This window comes from Bombina bombina, chromosome 2 (genome assembly GCF_027579735.1).
Source record: "Bombina bombina isolate aBomBom1 chromosome 2, aBomBom1.pri, whole genome shotgun sequence".
NCBI classification, from domain to species: Eukaryota; Metazoa; Chordata; class Amphibia; order Anura; family Bombinatoridae; genus Bombina; species Bombina bombina.
This window is the reverse complement of record NC_069500.1, coordinates 1,373,206,164-1,373,222,790: the sequence shown is the minus strand read 5'-3', so window position 1 is coordinate 1,373,222,790 and position 16,627 is coordinate 1,373,206,164. Positions and strand designations below refer to the sequence as shown.

The 16,627-nt window shown below is 49.6% G+C and overlaps 1 protein-coding gene across 1 annotated transcript in view; it reads left to right on the top strand.

Annotated features, from left to right (window-relative positions):
- LOC128647574 (catenin alpha-2-like) overlaps positions 1-16,627 on the top strand; it is a 624,661-nt gene that overhangs the window by 207,739 nt on the left and 400,295 nt on the right. The window lies entirely within an intron of this gene.

Below are 16,627 nucleotides of genomic sequence, written 5' to 3'. Positions count from 1 at the left end.
TGTATATAAATGTATGTATATGTGTGTATGTATAAATGTATATAAATGTATGTATATGTGTGTATGTATAAATGTATATAAATGTATGTATATATGTATATATATAGTAACTTGACTATGCACAGGAAGAAAAAAATAGTGTATATTATTTATATTGAAGGAAAGTACTTTTTTTATCCAAAAACTGTGCAAGTCTATCGTTAATTAGAAAAATAAATAAATGTAGTCATAAAATATAGAATTTATTGCCAGATTTGCTGCAAAGTCATTTGAATTCAGATGGAATAATGTATTAAAAGTGTTTGTTTATTCGTCATTGTTTTCAGGGAACATATTGAAGGAAATTATAGTAGTTCTTGATAAAAGCTGTCACTAATACTAAAACTAACAACTGGTTTTGTCACGCTTGCATTGTTTTGCTGACAGTCAATAACCGTGACTTAGACTTTGACTGACACATTATTTTTTGTATTATTATGATTATTATTAATATTATTTTGCAAAACAAAACACTTAATGCACCATTCTGGGAATTAATTAACTTTAATCTGAGATTTCTAGTCTCTTGTTTAGAAAATAACAAAGTTGTCAATGGGCTAGTTCATAGAGGTTTAGTGGTTGCTTTACTGTAAGTAAAATGTATTGAGCATAACTTAATCTATATTTTCTTCAGTTCTGTTACTGGGTGTTCCTGTCATTCACATCTATAGTTTAATGAGGTTCCCATTGAATGATATCTTCTATCTGAACATAAACCGCTAGCAACATGGAAAAACAATGAATACAATCCCAACATTTCAAACACTTGCAAAACAGTTTGTGTAAATGTTTCCATGTCTGCATGTCATTTTGTTGTGGTAAAGTAGTCTCACTGAATTGAACAAAGGGTGTCAGGGTCGTAGGATAATGTCTGTCCAGGATGGGACCCTAAGATTGGAAAGTTACTTGGTAATAAGCACTGACCTAGTGAGGAGGATGAATACCAGAATGTGAGCAATCAGGAAAAAGGCCAAGCTAAAATCAAACTATAAGAGTCTGCAACAGGTGGACCGATCAGATGCTGAATCAGAGAGTTCAAGAATCAGTAACTTAAGAAACAGTCAAAATCTGAATCCAAGAAGCAAGTTCATGCCAAGGGTCAGTAACTAACAGGCAGGATCAATCCAATACACGTTGCTAACTGAAGTGACAGCAGCCTTAAAGGGACAGTCTACTCTAGAATTGTTATTGTTTAAAAAGATAGATAATCCTTTTATTAGCCATCCCCCTGTTTTGCATAACCAACACAGCTATAGTAATACACTTTTTACCTTTGTGATTACCTTGTATCTAAGCCTCTGTAGACTGCCCCCTTATTTCAGTTATTTTGACAGACTTGCATTTAGCCAATCAGTGCTTCTCATTTGTAACTCCAGGGGCATGGTCACAATGTTATCTGTATAGCACACATGAACTAGCTGTGAAAAACTTCCAAATGCATTGAAATAAGGGGCTGCCTTCAAGGGGTTAGAAATTAGCATATGAGTCTACCTAAGTTTAGTTTTCAACAAAGAATACCAAAAAACAAAGCAAATTTGATGATAAAAGTGAATTGGAATGTTGTTTAAAATTGCATAACCTATCTGAATCATGAAAGTTTAATTTTGACTAGACTGTCCCTTTAAATAGCCTTACCCACAGGAAATTTAGTGCACCAAGTTGTCAAAGAAAGAGCATGATACCAGGAAGTAGAGTACAGATGACGGGGGAATAGCACACTCAGAGATGGATAGTGCATACTGCAGTTAGTGCAGGAGAACCATGTGCACTAAACAGTAGCATTGTGAGGAGAGGCCATAATAGCAGGTGCGAAGGAGGGGGCTGGCCATATACAATCCAATCCAAGGCCTTCTAGAAGTGTGTTCAGAATATCTCCCCTACATTTGGGCCCAGCCAGTGGAATTTATAGACTCTATTGTCCTTGTGATGTATCTCATCTTACGGTTGTGTCTCACTATTTCACAGCTCTTTTTTAGTTTTCTTTCACCTCTCATTAACTGTTTTTATTTACATATTTTAGTTAGCATGGGCTGCTTTATAGAGAGTGATATATATATTATTTTTTTTAATTATTATTATTTTTAAATCATATGTTCTGTAGGGGTTATTGTGATGTTGATGTCTCTCACAAGGGGATGTGATGAATCTTTTTGAATACTGAAATTTCAAGTTGTGATGTTTGATTTTTGTATTTATTTATTTATTTACAAATATTCACAAATGGGGTATATCTAGGCCATTGTGATCACCCCAAATATTCTTAGTCTTAAGTCACTAGTTGGTTTAAAGGTTGCAGAGCTCAATTGCAAATGATGGCAGTAATTAGGTATGTTGTGCATATAAGGGTGGGACTTGACTGAGTTGGGCTTAGAAGACATTGATCTTGGGTGGGCTGTGTCTTGAATAGGTTGTGCTTAGAAGGGATCTTGGATACATTGTGACTAGAAGGGGTGGGGCTTGAATGGCTTGGGCTTAGAAGAGGTGGAGCTTGAATGGGTTGTGCTTAGAAGAGGTGGATCTTGGATAGGCTGTGCCTAGGAGGGGAGGGGCTTGTATGGGTTGTGCTTAGAAGAGGTGGATCTTGGATAGGTTGTGCCTAATGGGTTGTGCTTAGAAGAGGTGGATCTTGGATAGGTTGTGTCTAGAAGCGGAGGGTCTTGTAAGGGTTGTGCTTAGAAGAGGTGGATCTTGGATAGGCTGTGTCTAGAATCGGAGGGTCTTGTATGGGTTGTGCTTAGAAGAGGTGGATCTTGGATAGGTTGTGTCTAGAAGCGGAGGGTCTTGTAAGGGTTGTGCTTAGAAGAGGTGGATCTTGGATAGGCTGTGTCTAGAAGCGGAGGGTCTTGTATGGGTTGTGCTTAGAAGAGGTGGATCTTGGATAGGCTGTGCCTAGAAGGGGTGGGGCTTGTATGGGTTGTGTTTAGAAGAGGTGGATCTTGGATAGGTTGTGCCCAGAAGGGGTGGGGCTTGAATGGGTTTATGCTTAGAAAAGGTGGATCTTGGATAGGTTGTGTCTAGAAGGGGTGGGACTTGAGCAGCAAAGTGTTAAAGGTTAGGGACGTTCACTGAAACAAGCTGCATAACAAACACAACAGCAAGCTTCATAGTGATGTAGTTATTCTTTTTGCTACACTTTTCAAATCCACAAGTGCTAAGAATGCAGCATATCAAAATGAATGGAAAGTTTATAAAAAAAAATATTATTTAGAACATTGTGCATTTAAAAGGTAGACCATGCAGGAATGAAGCTATGAATACTGAATTGAAATCAAATGTGTTGCTGTCCTGCTAAATGGGAGACAGTTGTAAACTCATTTTTACATATACAATAGTAGGCAGTTACAGTGAATTAGTAAATACCTAAATCAAAAGACACATCAAACCTAAATAATGTTTATGTCATACATACAAGGTTGGAAAGTGGCTGTCAATTCTTTTTCAGTTGTTTTCCTCCATGGTAAAGCAATAGTTCTGCAATATATGTTTGAAAATAGAATTTTTATTATATATCCAACATGGGCGGAAAGAAAATCACTAAGTATGGTGCTTGCATAGTTCAACAACAAAACTTGTAGAGCTACTTTGGACAAACGTTATTACAGAACACTATCAAATTCGAGCTTTAAGGATATCCCTCCAATGATAAACAAAATGACCAAGTCTTGTGGTGTTTCTAGGTTAAGAATAGACCCAGGGCTTGAGGCAGTGTATACATTCAATGGCCTCTTGCTAAATACTGCCCTAAGCCCCAGAACAATTATGCCATGAAGTTCTCATAACTAAACAGTGATTTGACCCTCGTTTATCTTGTGTAACACACAGAGCAGTTATTTCACAGCCTTTGGCTTTTGCACAGGTGGCCTCCAGGAACTGTAACAGTTTACAAAATGCAGTAGATGAACTGACAGGTGAAGTAGATTAATTAAATGGACATAAAAGCTGCAGAGAAAATCATATAACGTGTTCAAATATTTTATTGTTGCATTGTTGCTTGTATCCTTGTATACTCCTGAAAACAACACAGAATCATAAGGGATTAAATGCCCTACATCTCCTGAGTGTCTGCTTGTAACTTAACTTAACTTAACACTTAATATAACTTAACAACTAATAAATAAAACACAACACAGTTCTGTGGGTGAAAGACCCGTGGGTCGCATTTATTGGTACCAGCCGTGGAACTGGCAGTTAACTTATCCACGGGTGGCGGCAATCGGGGCCTACATCTAACTATGAATAACCCCTTCTAGAAAATGGCCAAGGGACACAGCTGCAGACCACAAGGCGGAGATACTCAACGCAGCTTACATAATTAGGGGTTTTCTGGCCTAACAATACTCAGCCCGAGCACGCCCAAGCATACCAAGCCTGTGACGTCACCCTGACCGCAATGGCCATTACCAAACCTCCTTCCAGTCTGCAGCCGTGATCCTGACCACCCGCCACAAGAGACTGACCTGCATATACAATGGTCCTGACTCTTGCCGCCACCCTATACTCTTAGGAGTAACTCCTGCCTGATGTTCTGCAAGAACAAATCTACTCCTGCCGGTTCTAAATGAACCCCATCCTGCCTATACAAACCCTTATGGGCTGCCGAGATGTTCCCGTGCTCTACCACAAAACCCTCGAGTTCCACTACCTGCTTCCTCAGGTCCTTATTGATCTTTTTCCTGACCTGGAAAGCTGCCTTATGACACACCATGTGCCTCCATCTTAATCTAGGGATCACATTCGACCACCCGATTCTCACACCTGGAAACCAGAGTTTGAACTGCCTCAGGTCTGACTGCATTGCCCGGATCAGATCCAATGTGGGAATGGCCCCCACATCATTGCCGCCAGCATGCATTATCAAAATGTGAGGTTTCTCCCACCTTTTCGCTGCGGTCTGGAGCAATGCAGGCAGGTCTGACCAAGACAAGCCTCTGCGCCCTAGCCAACGTAACACAGCCCTGGACGATTCAATTCCTAGCTGCTGTCCTCCTGGCATGGCTGCAGCTCTAATTGCGGCCCAGTGCACATACGAATGGCCGACGATCCACACCCATACAGGACCTGGACGTATTTCTGAAACAAAGGAAACAAGAGTTAGCCCGCTTGCAGTAGACCAGGTCCACAACCTTGGCCCATAACCTTCTGGTATCACCCCCGCAAGCCCCCCAACTCTTGCATGCATGACCCTTGATCCCCGATCTCAAACATACAGCGGCCTAACGTAAGATTTATACCGCTGCGACCTCCACCGCCCCAATGAGCGGATCCGATCCGAGGACCAACCCAGCTCTGCTGCTGTCATCGCTGCCCCCACCCTGAAGGAGTGTGGGGCGATCCGAGACCCGTCTAGGCCAGCCTTTTGCGCTGCCTTCTCCAATACCTTGCCAAACTGGTATCTGGTCAGTGGGTCTCCATTAGCATGTATCAAAAACCTGGAGGAGCCTCCTGGCCGTACTCCCAGGTAAGATGACACTAGCCGCACCGGGCAACAGGCAACACCCTGCTGCCCCGGCAGTGAAAGCCAGGCTCCCCGGCCCTCCTGGTCCGTTTTGGACCTTGGAATGAACAATAGCACGGAGTCCTCCACCAGCCGAACATGGCTGTGCATGACCCCCCCTGTGGCCGCCGTTCTGGCTCGCGGTACCAACTCACCCACCCTTAATGCGCCGTGAAACGCTAAGCCAAAGGCTGCCCCAAAGAGGCGGGCCTCAAAAGGTGAGGAACATATCTCTGGCAACACGTCCAATAATTTTACTAGCCGTTCTGCCGTAATGGGCTCCCTTGTGTCACGTCGTGGAACTTCCAGACGGCCCCAGCCCCTCAACAGCTGTTTAACGAGAAAGGATTGCGACTCGTCTTTAAAGGCGTATAGCCTGCGGAAAAAAGCCACAGCCGATAGTCTTGCTACCACCGCCCCCTTCGTTGCTCGCTTACCTCTCAGCTCCGCCAGCCAGCGCAACAAAAACCCTTGTTCACCCTCGCGCAACAAAAACCCTTGTTCACCCTCGCAAGAGGGGAACTCACGGAGGTCGCAAAAACCTACCCATTCACTCCAGTACCTCACGTATGCCGACCATGTGCTGGGTGCCAACGAAGCCCGCAACACCGGGATCAGTTGCTGTAGTCCTTCGCCATCTGCCACAAAAAGAGAGGGCAAGAAAGACCATTAGGAGCCGCGGCAGGCACCGCAGCCCTAAATGCCCCCCACTGGAAGCGCGACAGCGCATCCGCAACTATATTCTGCACCCCTGGCACATGCCGTGCCCTAAAGTCAATGTTCAGTTGCAAACATCTCAACACCAGGTGTCGCAAATAATGTACGACCACAGGCGATGAAGCAGAAAGCCTGTTAACTGCAAACACCACGCTGAGATTATCCGTCCAGAAAATCACAGCCCTGTTACTAAACAGGTGACCCCACAATTCTACCGCAACCAAGATGGGAAACAATTCCAGAAGACAGAGATTGCGTGTAAGCCCTCTGGTCGCCCATTCGGTCGGCCAGGGCTCCGCACTCCAGGCGCCTTCAAAGTAAGCCCCATACCCGGATGCTCCTGCAGCGTCCGTGAACAGATGTAGCGCTTGGTTAGATATCGGCTCCCTTCGCCACATGCAGACGCCGTTAAAGTCCTGGAGAAACCTCTCCCAGACCTGCAAATCCGCCACGAGGTCCCTCGTGATGCGAATACGCGATGCCGGAGCCCTACCTCCGCCCAAACACCGCTCTAGTCGCTTGCTAAACACCTTCCCCCACGGGATCACTCTCCCCGCAAAATTAAGGAGGCCAAGGAGCGATTGCAGTTCCCGCAGCGAACATGTCTGCGTTGCTACCATGGCCCGCACCGCCGCCAACATCTTGGCGACCTTTTCCTTAGGCAGCCTGCATTCACCTGCCACTGAATCGATCTCGATACCAAGGAACGTCAAGCACGTGCACGGCCCCTCCGTCTTATCTTCTGCCAAAGGAACCCCAAACCTGGCCATCATGAACCTCACGACTTTCATTAAGGAGGCACATTCTTGCGAGTTGGCCGCCCCTACCAGGAGAAAGTCATCCAAGTAGTGCACCACTCTATCACTACCCGCCACCGAGACCACCGCCCAGTGCAGGAAAGTGCTGAATGCCTCAAAGTATGCACAGGATATCGAACAGCCCATGGGCAGACAACGGTCAACATAGTAACCCCCTTCAAACCAACACCCCATCAGCCCAAAGGATGATGGGTGAATCGGGAGTAGCCTAAACGCGGATTCCACGTCTAGTTTCGCCATTAATGCTCCCGGGCCCCGTTCCTTAACCAGCGCCAGCGCGTCGTCAAACGACTGGTAACGGACCGAGCTCAATTCCTCCGGTATAGCGTCGTTTACCGACCGCCCTTTCGGATAAGAGAGGTGTTGTATAAGCCTGAACTTACCTGTCTCCTTCTTGGGGACCACCCCTAGTGGGGAGACCACTAAATCCGGTAGCGGCCGGTCCCTAAAAGGGCCTACGACCCTACCCAAGGCCACTTCTTTGCCCAGTTTTTCCCTGACTGCCTCAGGGTATTGGGAAGCAGATTTCAGGTTTTTCCTGTCTCGTGCTCCCCCCACCGGGCCTACTACCAGGATCACAAAGCCCTCACGCAACCCGCTATCCAGAAGTTGAGCAGCCGCCCTATCTGGGTACCTACGCAGCCATTTACAAATGACCTGGACTCTAAGTGGTGAATCCGCCCTTAGCGCCAGCGCCTCCTTTGCTCCCAAACCGATCAGTTTGGGTGTCTCGCTTTTTGGAGCAATCAGCCCCGGGGTGCTGCCCGCTGCAAAACTTGCAGACGTGCTTGAACGTGCACGAAGTGCCCCGCTCACACGCCTTGTCCTGGTATCGCCAGCATACACCCCCTTGTCGCCGTCGAAAGCGCAAAGTCTGCCTAGCCCCGGGCGATGTCGCTATGGCGCCTCCTTGCGCCCTCCTTTCCGCATCAAGATGCGCCCAGAGGTGTAAATCCATTGTACCAAAATCAAGCAGTGGGTTGCCCACTTTCTTTTTCCGGTACAACATATCATACTCCCTCCAAGCACCATCGGCAAACTTTCTGTGTATTGCATCAATGGTGTCAACGTACTTAAAGAGTGCAGTCCCCTGATCGGGAAACCTCTCTAAGTAGCAAGTGGCGTATACCCGGAAACACCGATGCCACTCCTCAAGGGTATCAGGCCGCCTAAATTTCTTAGGGCCCGTACCATCCTCCGCCATCTCCTTAAACTTAAAGGCCTCTGCAGACAGCTCAAACATATTAACATACTTACCGTCCTGGATACGTTTCACAGTTTTAGTTTTAAGGTGTGCATGCAAACTGTGTACCTGGCACGAATAAGTATCCCCGTGTACCGCTGCCTTTCTGTTCACCGCCTGTGGTGACCCCCCAGCAACCCCTAAGAGTTGAGATGACTGCGCCCCACTACTGGCAATGTCATCCCTGTGATTGCCCTTACTCATCTTCCTCAACATTCTATACATCCTCCTATGCCCTTTCGTGTGCAAACCCAGGGACCCATCTATCTCAGATCCTGACCCTGACCCACTAGAGCTGGAAGAATTACACCGCCCCCTAGGTAAACCAAGTTGCATCTCTCCAGAGGAAGCGCCCGATGCGGCTTGGCCTTGTCCAGAAGCACTGCTGACTCCTCTAGGCACGAGAGCTCCGGAACTCTGAGTCGCCATATCCCTGCTGGATGAGGAAGTCCTGGGTACCTGCAAAATAGAAGCCAAGAGGGGAGTACCTCGGGAAGGACCAGCCATCTCTTCCCTATCCCCCCTTTCCTCAAATTCTAAATAGCCCTCCCGGTCACTGTCACTCACACCGCATGCCACACTCACATCATCATCCGTACTGGTGGCCAACCCGCTAGTCGAATCCTCTTGAAATCTCACGGTCCTACTCCGACCCTGAGACTTCGATCCCCTAGCCTGTCTCGCCTGTCCCCTCCCGGGGCTCTCTAAGCCTTCCCCAGTGCCAACGCTAATGCTAGCATGCCCCCTTTTGACAGCCCCCCTTGTGGCTATTTGCTCAGGTCGTGCTGGCGAAGTCCTGCTGGGCGTCATGATACCCTGCAGGCCTTGCCCCTGGGGCTCCGCTATTGCGGCCTCGCCCCTTGCGCTGTGTGCCAGGATGGCCCCCTTATTCCCGGTCTTAGCCGCGGGGGCCTTTCCTTTACTTTGGGCCGCGGCGCGTGCGGGGGCCGCCTTAGCTTTTCCCCCTCCTAACGTAGGCCGCAAGCGCGAGGCGGGTGCCCTGTCGGCATCCCCCCCCTTATTACTGTGTCCAGCTGTGGCTCTAGTGCGCACACCCTGTTGTGACGCCCCCGGAGCGCCCTCCGGAGGCCCCTGCTGCCCCGGTGCCACGCTCACAGTTGCCCCATGATTCAGCACCTCTCCCCCTCTATCCGGCCTATCATGCGCCCCCCCCGGCCTCCTGGGCCCCATTGTTCTTGCCCCCAAGAGCGGGTGTCCCCCCCCGAGGTGCTCCCTTCTTACCTTCAGAGCCCGGGGGGAACGATCCACTCTGCTCGCTGTCCAGATTGCGACTGCCGCGAGCGGAAATGACGTCACCGGAAGTGACGCGGGAGCGCGCAACGCCGCCGGAAGTCGACGCGGCGGCCATTTTAGAAGCCACGAGGGACGACGGACCGGAGGCCTGTACCACGCCGTAGGCCAAAGCCGGGGCCTGAAGTACCGCTGGACCCGACGACGTACCCGCGAGGACCGACGCCAAGGACTGGAGGAGAGCCACCGCCGCCGCCACCGATTCCCCGGAGAGGACCACTGCCGCAGGTGAGGCCGCACTGCTCCCACTACCCGCGCCAACGACACTCACCCCCGAGGTGCCCGCACTTGCTAAGGCCTCGCTGGGCCCTGCCACCACAGGCCCCTGTCTAAGGCCGACACCGGAACCCCCGGTTACAGAACCGGGACCTCCGGAGCCGAAACCGGAGCTCCCCTGGGACCCCCTAAGCTCAAAGACCGACCCGCCGGGCGCTCCTACTTGCCCCCCAGGCCCAATCTCCCCCGAGGGCCTACAGTCTGTCTCGCACGACGGATAGGCTACACCGGGGCCACCATCCCCCTCTAAATTCTCCCGCGCAGGAGAATGGAACAACAATGGGCTACCCCCCCCCCCCCTAAGGGAGAAACCGGCAGACACAGCCCAGACCCATGGCCCAGACCCACCGTGACAGTTCCAGATGGGGATGGTGCGACCCACTCCACGTCCTCTAACTCCATTTCTTCCCATTCTCCAGATTCTCCTTCCATTGGAAAATGCTGCAAACTGCTAAGCTGAAAATTCTTCTGGGAGTCCACAGGAACAAAGAGGAAGTGGAATTCCTGTACATCCTTCTTATAAGGTTAGTAGACCTCTCCCAACATAGTGCAACATTGTAACTAAAACACACACACACAGCAGCACTCACTCCTACAGGCCTTAACCCTTAGCTACGCTCCGGGCTATTTGCCCTGCACTTTCTTTATCTGCTTCCTTAATCTCCTGATTTCGTAATCCAAAAAACAAAAGTGCATAATTACTGACAAAACAAAATAGAGATGTTTTGTGATTAGCAATTATATCACAGGCTGAAGGACCTGCATTTTCATTTGTAGTGATGTTAATAGGTGGTTTGGTTGCAACTAAAAACCAAAAGCATAGAGATACGTTTGTATGGGGGGGGGGGGGGGTGGTGTTAGGATTTGAACAGGAATATTGTTGTTCATTGGACATATTTGTTGGGTTATCAATCTGGCTAATGTTTATTAATGTAAAAGTGCTTATTATTATTATTTATTTAGCAAATAGCGTGTGTATCTGTTTGATGATGACTCCCATTGTCATCCAAGATGGCAGAGTGGGTAATTGTATTGTGCAGTGGCATAATTAGGTTTGGGGCTGCACTAGGTAGTGGCACACACAATTCTGCTGCCCCCACCCCAGGTTTTATTCATTTTTTGGCCATAATATTTTTTGGTGAGGATGTAACATTACTTTTTTTCCCATGGCATTTCCAAAGTAAATGTTCATGTTCAAGTGTGCATGTGTTTTTATGTCTGTGTGTATATGGGGATTGTGTGTTTATGGTGTGTGTGTGTGTAGTGCAGTGTGCGTGTGTGTGTATGTGTGTGAAGTGCAGTGTGCATGTGTAGTGCAGTGTGTGTGTAGTGAGTGTGTGTAGAGCAGTGTGTGTTTAGTGAGTGAGTGTGTGTAGTGCAGTGTGCGTATGTGTGTGAAGGGCAGTGTGCATGTGTAGTGCAGTGTGTGCATGTGTGTGTGTAGTTAGTGTGTGTAGTGCAGTGTGCATGTGTGTGTATAGTGAGTGTTTGTAGTGCAGTGTGTATGTGTGTGTGTAGTGAGTCTGTGTAGTGCAGTGTGTGTATGTGTGTGTTTAGTGAGTGAGTGTGTGTAGTGCAGTGTGCATGTGTAGTGCAGTGTGTGTGTAGTGCAGTGTGCATGTGTAGTGCAGTGTGTGTGTATGTATGTGTGTAGTGCAGTATGCATGTGTAGTGTATATGTGTGTGTAGTGCAGTGTGCATGTGTAGTTCAGTGTGTGTATGTGTGTGTGTAGTGAGTGTGTGTTTAGTGAGTGAGTGTGTGTGCGTGTAGTGCAATGTGCATGTGTAGTACAGTGTGTGTATGTGTGTGTATGGTGAGTGTGTAGTGCAGTGTGCATATATAGTGCTGTGTGTATGTGTGTGTGTAGTAAAACTCAAAAAATGTTGCCCTCCCAAAATCTGCTGCCCTAGGCAAGTGCCTTGTTTGCCTAGACGGACATTGTTACAGAAGCATTAGTTATTCTGTTGTGAAGAGCTTATTTCCCAGCAGCAATGCCTGAACCAGCAAGCCAGCGCCTAAGAAGGGCTCCAAGAAAACTGTAACAAGTTTCATTTCATAAAGAGTTAACTCTTTTTTTTTCAGCTTTTAGAAACTATTGTCTAATCACCTCTGGAGCCAGACTGCTAATCGATAAGATGAACTTGTAAACTTGTTATCTTAAGTACTGTAATCCTATTGTGGCCTGTCAAAGGACAGTGCTCTCTATCTAAATGTGTGATGGGGGATTTTGTGCTTCCCCCCCTCTCCCCCTGGGAGTGCCCTGTGTGCATGTAACCTTAATAAAAAGCAGGCTGGGCATCCCAGTCCTGAGTTCTTGTTTGACCCTCAATCGCAGCGTTGACTCGTTTTTGTGGGCAGAAGGGTATCCTAGCTGTACTGCAGCTAAGGGAGATTATTCTATATTTGCGAGACTCATATAGAATACTATGGAAAGCAGCTTCTCCCCTCTTTAGCAATAGGGATCCAGGCTACTAAGCGGTCCATCTCTCAGCGAGACTAAGGGTAACCGTAACATTTGGCGGCAGCGGCGGGATTTTCCTGGATTTCCTAGGAGAGGTACAGAACGGATGGAGAGCGCTTACGAAAAATTGAAGCGTACAACCCTAAAGGATTTACTTGAAAGCAGAGGGGGGTACGCCAGCAACCGGCCGAGGAGAGAGCTGATCGCAGAATTGACCGAACTGGATCAGAGCTTCACAATGGCGGAAACACCGACCACGATTAGTGACGAAAAAACCAGGATTGTTCGGGAAAGGCTCTCATTATACGGGCCGAACCCCTCCATGGAATTGGTACAGCAGTTGATGGCGGAGGCGGACGAGGATATACGAGAGACTCGAGCCCACAAACTCAACCTAGCGAACGCACACCGCAATGCTGAAGCCCCGCAGGTAATCATCCCTGTCGAAAATGCTGGGAGGCCCAAGATACCCTATGCAGCATTTCGACCCTTCCTAGAGAGCGAGACAGGGATTGATGAATATTTGGCGGACTTCGAAAGGCAATGTGCCCTGCACCAGATTCCCAACAGAGAGTGGCCCACGATATTGTCTGGGAAACTATCCGGGCGAGCCCTGGAAGCCTTTCGTACTCTGGGTGCTGAGGAAGTGACACAGTATGAGCTAGTTAAGGAGATACTGTTGCGACGGTACGCTGTAACTCCGGACACGTATCGCCGACAGTTTCGGGGCACGGAAAAGAAGCCTAACGATACCCATATGGAATGGGCGCACCGAATGCGGAGAGCGGCAAATCACTGGCTGAGCGGAAGTAAAGCGGTGACTGGGGAGGAAATTTTACAATTGTTTCTCTTAGAACATTTTTATAATGGCATGGAACAGCAAGGGAAGGAATGGCTGCGAGACAGGCGGCCTTCTACCTTAGAAGAAGCAGCCAAATTGGCCGATGAACATTATGACTCCCGTCTTCACGAACCCATGAACTACCGAGCTCCAGCACGGGTCGAACCCAGAGAGGTTTACCGTGCACCCCCTCGTGCTGAATTCCGAGCCCCGGTGCCCACAGGGCCCGTCCGACACTCAGGACCACCCAATAACAGCTCTGAGCGTCCCAGACCGACTTGCCACCGATGCAAGCAACCAGGGCATTTCATGGCTAGCTGCCCCCTTAATACGCACCAGACACCCAGGAATTACAATTACCCCTCTGGGTCCTATCGTCCGGCCAGGGCCCTCTGTGTTAACCAAGAGGCCCCTATGGAGGGATATGTGGGGCCGCTTCACGAGGCAGACCCTGTATATGCTGCCTCAGATAACCGCCAGCACCATCGGCAGAGGGTATGGCTCGAGGGGCGATCTACCGAGGGATTGCGAGACACAGGGGCTACTATCACGCTGGTACAGAGTCATTTGGTGCCAGAGCACAAGCGATCCGGACAGACTGTGGCCGTTAGAGTGGCGGGGGGGGATGTGTACAAAATTCCAACAGCTAAAGTGCATCTTGATTGGGGAGCGGGAAAGGGGGCTGTGAACGTGGGCCTAATGGATAATTTACCTGCCGAAGTACTACTGGGCAACGATTTGGGCCCCATGACTTCTGCCTATGCTCCAGTATGCAACAACGAGGCGGACCCAGTGACTACACGGGCCCAAGCCCGGACGGAGCGAGAGCTCTCACCAGTGCGGGAGACACAGGTAAGACCTACCCCGACCTTGCCTGACAGGTTAGGCCCCATACCCTGGGACACCCCAGATGCTTTCGAGGCAGAGTCTAAGACTGACCCGACCTTACAAAAGTACCGGGAACGAGCAGAGACCGGAGGGGGCGGGGCAGATAACGAAACATTCTTATGGGAAAAAGGGAAACTATACCGCTGGACAGAGAAAAGGGGACAGCGTAGGCGACAGCTGGTAGTGCCCCACAAATACCGTCAAGAAATCCTCAAAATAGGCCACGACATCCCCTTAGCAGGCCACCTAGCCGTTACCCGTACCCTGCACCGCATTACTCACACGTTCTTTTGGCCAGGGGTGCACGCTGACGTTAGAACTTACTGTAACACCTGCGATGTGTGTCAACGAGTAGGAAGGCGAGGCGATCACCCTAAAGCCCAGCTAGTAAATATGCCCATTGTAGAGGAACCCTTCAGCCGGGTTGCTATTGACCTAGTGGGACCACTGGCTACCCCTAGTCCCTCCGGTAAGCGATACATTCTTACCGTAGTGGACTACGCTACCAGGTACCCAGAGGCTGTCGCCCTATCCAACATACAAGCGGATACGGTAGCGAATGCACTAGTACAGGTGTTCTCCCGGGTAGGATTTCCAAAAGAAATCCTATCCGACCGAGGCACCCAATTTACGGCTGAATTGACCCAACAACTCTGGCAGGTTTGCAAAATTAAGTCCCTCCTGAGCTCCCCATACCACCCCCAGACGAATGGGCTGTGTGAGAGGTTCAATGGGACCCTCAAGCAAATGCTCAAGACGTTCACTCAGGAATACCGAGACTGGGAACGCTTCCTGCCGCACCTCCTATTTGCTTATCGGGAGGTGCCCCAGGAAACGACAGGGTTCTCTCCCTTCGAGTTGCTCTACGGAAGAAAGGTACGGGGACCCCTAAACCTGATCCGGGAGCACTGGGAGGGAGAGATGGAGGCTGACGGTGTCCCAATTGTGCCATACGTGCTGGAACTCAGGGACCGAATGGAGCAATTAGCCAAATCCGTGCGGGCTAATCTCCAGGTGGCCCAGAGAAGACAGAAAGTATGGTACGATCGGGGGGCCCGAAAGAGAATCTTCACCATAGGACAAAAGGTGTTAGTACTTAAGCCGGTGAAGACAGACAAATTGCAGGCGTCCTGGCAGGGTCCCTACCAGATCGTAGAGAAAAGGGGAGACACCACTTATGTGATAGCTAGCTGCCACGACAACAATCTTAGAAAGACATTCCATGTAAACATGCTCAAGGAATATTTTGAGCGACCAGAGAACGTGACGGCCGTATGTTGTTCCCCTCAGGAAGACCCCGACAGTTTACCCATTCCAGACCTATTAGAAAAGAGCCTCCCCACAGGTATAGTGGCGCAGGTTCAGATAGGGGACCGACTTAGCCCCACTGAAAGGGAGCAGCTCAACCAACTCCTCCAGTCCAAACACCTCACCTTCTCCCCGAAGCCAGGGTACACTACTTTAACCACCCACCAGGTAGATACTCCGGGACAAGCTCCCTTGCGCCAGGCTCCGTACCGAATCCCCGAAGCAGTTAGGACAGGAATGAAGAAGGAGATCGATGAGATGCTCCAGCTCAGGGTAATTGAGCCCTCCGATAGTCCCTGGGCCTCCCCAGTTGTCTTGGTGCCCAAGAAAGATGGGACCACCCGGTTCTGCGTAGACTATCGGAGGCTCAATGAAAATACCGTGACGGACGCTTACCCTATGCCCAGGGTAGACGAGCTACTCGATCGTATAGCCAGGGGAAATTACCTGACCACTATTGACCTCTGCAAAGGTTACTGGCAGATTCCCCTGGCCCCGGAGGCTATCCCCAAGTCGGCATTCGTCACCCCATTCGGCTTATATCAGTTTAGGGTAATGCCGTTTGGGATGAAGAATGCCCCAGCTACATTCCAGCGCTTGGTGGATAGGCTCCTGGATGGCTTCCAGAGTTTTGCTTGCGCCTACCTGGACGACATAGCGATCCACAGTGAGTCCTGGGAGGACCACTTAGCTCATGTGGGAATGGTTCTGGATCAGATCCGGGCTGCTGGCCTGACTCTGAAGCCAGAAAAATGCCACTTTGGGATGGCCGAGGTACAGTACCTGGGTCACCGGGTGGGGTGTGGAAAGCAGCGACCAGAGCCGGCCAAAATAGAAGCTGTCGCCAATTGGCCCACCCCCATCACTAAGACTCAGGTCCTAGCCTTCCTGGGCACGGCAGGGTACTATAGACGGTTCGTACCAGACTACAGCACACTTGCCAAACCCCTGACTGACTTGACCAAGAAGAACTTACCTCGACAGGTCCTGTGGTCTCCCCACTGTGAAACGGCTTTCCAGGCTCTCAAAAATGCTCTAATTAACGCTCCTGTCTTGGCGGCCCCAGCCCTTAACAAACGTTTTATCGTCCATACAGATGCTTCCATGTTCGGGCTGGGAGCTGTCCTCAGCCAAGTAGGCGAAGATGGAGGGGAGCATCCAGTTGCCTACATCAGCCGGAAGCTCCTGCCCCGCGAAGTCAGCTATGCAGCGGTCGAAAAGGAGTGTTTG